At 39.3% G+C, this 2,338-nt stretch overlaps 1 non-coding gene across 1 annotated transcript; it reads right to left on the bottom strand.

The window, feature by feature from the left end:
• Positions 1 to 1,139: 1,139 nt before the first annotated feature.
• Positions 1,140 to 1,212, bottom strand: Trnav-cac (transfer RNA valine (anticodon CAC)). Its single transcript has one exon. It is a non-coding gene; the product is annotated as a tRNA-Val (tRNA).
• Positions 1,213 to 2,338: the final 1,126 nt, after the last annotated feature.

The raw sequence follows: 2,338 nt of genomic DNA, 5'->3' as shown, positions 1-2,338 counted from the left end.
ACGTAACGGCCGCACATTTACTTTCTTTATTAACTTTACCCCTATTTCAAAATTAATTTCCACCAGTTTCATTAGCATTTTTCCTTTCATTTAGATGTAACCCTTTCCTCCCTCTTTACCGACAAATTAACCTCGGTGACGATTGCTTTTCCCAAATTTCCATTAGGTACACGCGGTTTAATTTTTCACTGTCATTAAGGTCGATAAGTGAGGGGGAGGTTACAATGTTACTTAAGAGAATCATAACTAGCGATGAGACTTGGGTTATGATTTTAAGACCAGTGTTAAATCTTCAGAATAGATCGGGAAAGGTTCTCTAAGACCAAAAAAATCTCGTCAGGTCAGGTCAAATGTCAAAACCATGCTGATATTTTTCTTTGACTTTGGAGGATTAGTTCATTACGAATTCGTGCCACAAGGACAAACAGTTAATCGATGGTACTATAGGGACGTATTGCGACGCCTGCTAGAAAATGTGAGAAGGAAACGGCTTCAAGTGTGGCGAGACAGTTCACGGATCTTTCATCACGATAACGCACCCGCACATTCACCACTGTTGGCGCGTGTCTACCCGTGCGGACTTTCTTTTATTTCCAAAGTTGAAAACACCGTTGAAAGGACGACGACCTGCAACGAGAGACTGAAGAAAATTCACGGATGGCGCTTCACACGACTCAGGAAGAGGCGTACCAAGACTGCTTACAGAAGTGGTAACGGGGTTGGCAGCGGCGTATCAATTGTAGAGCACAGTATCTCGAAGGAGACCGTGCACAATAAGTAGAAAAATTTTTTGGACGGAATTTCCTGAACAGACCTCGTACAGACCTCTATGCTCTGTAGCTTCACTGGATGCACTCGGATGCACTGGCTGCACTCGGATTGCTATTCTAATTTTGTTCGCTCAAAACACCTAATATATCCCTCGAAGTTTGTATTCGTATGTGTCATTATGAAACATCCTGTATTTAGTTTTTTTACGTTACTAGAGAAGAAAGAAAATTGCTTTCAAATACCTGAATGTCGCTACGTTTTACGCTCTAAATGAATAACTTCAGTTGCTTATTTTATTTGTTCCTTTCCGATGCTCGTAGGTACTTATCGGTGGAATCCTTACTAACTATAAATTAAAAATAAAATAATGTTTCCGCCCGGGATCGAACCGGGGACCTTGCGCGTGTGAGGCGCACGTGATAACCACTACACTACGGAAACGGCCGTGACAAAACGACTGTTCATGTCAAACACTATCAGTTATTAAATTTGTTCTAACGTCTTACTTTGTTGGTATTTATTTTGTTTATCGTTAGACATGTGGCCGAACTTGAGGTACATTGTTGAGAACATAGAGAAATTTTTGTGAAACCCTAAATTTCATCTAATCCAAATATTTGGAACAAAATCTTCGAAAGCATAAGAGGGCAGTTAAAACAAGTGGGAATATTTATACATGTAGTAAGTCATAAAAGAGACAGTTGTGTTACATCTCAAAGATGAACTAAAAATGGTTTTTCTTGATTGTGTTCCAGAGCTTTTTATAAATCTTAGCACATGAATTTGCTGTTTAATTTATTTTTAATTACATCAGCGATATTGCCTGGCCATACAGAAATACTGCCGTACACTGAAGTCACATTGCAGCAATGTTGACAGAAAACTATTCCAGGCACACACTGCCGCAAAACATGTTACTATGAACCGCGCCTTAAGACAGCGCTTGAGGTGGGCGCGTGAGCTACGCCTGTCACCCAGCGGTTTTCGATTGTGATTATTTCCGTTACGTTTAAAGTTGCAGCGTTCCCACGCTCAGTACCTTTCAAATGGGTGCACTGTTGAAGATCCGTTTACAGCTAACGTCAGATGGACAGCTAAACAGAGCAACAGGACGTAAAAGTTGGATGGGGTAAAATTGTCCACCACGCACTTATCAAGGTAACAATTTCTGAAGGTAGGTGTTTTCTTTTTTTTTTTATCATTTTTCATGCAAAATTCGTTGTCAGCACAGTATCTAAAATTTTTATTAGTCTGAATAAAATAGCTTTGTTAACTAAATTGATTACTTATGCAGCCTTCAACATGTACTTTAAATTACAGAAACTGATACTCATAAACACGTTTTTCTTTAGTGACGAGAATCCGAAGAAAAGAAGAGTGTATGTGTCTTCCGACCCTGAAGTGTGGATGAGTTGAAGGGAGGTATTTGATTCTGAAGAATCTGATTCAAATGAAGTTGATCAACTAATGGAAAGAATCGTGATACTGAAACTGAACAATCTGCAGATGAATACGATAACAAGAACGGGGAGTCTAGTATTTCCTATTATCTTGGGAAGGACAATAA

The sequence above is a fragment of the Schistocerca cancellata genome, chromosome 12 (genome assembly GCF_023864275.1).
Source record: "Schistocerca cancellata isolate TAMUIC-IGC-003103 chromosome 12, iqSchCanc2.1, whole genome shotgun sequence".
Lineage (NCBI taxonomy): Eukaryota > Metazoa > Arthropoda > Insecta > Orthoptera > Acrididae > Schistocerca > Schistocerca cancellata.
Note: the sequence above shows the minus strand (reverse complement) of the source record. Positions and strands in the feature narration are given on the sequence as shown.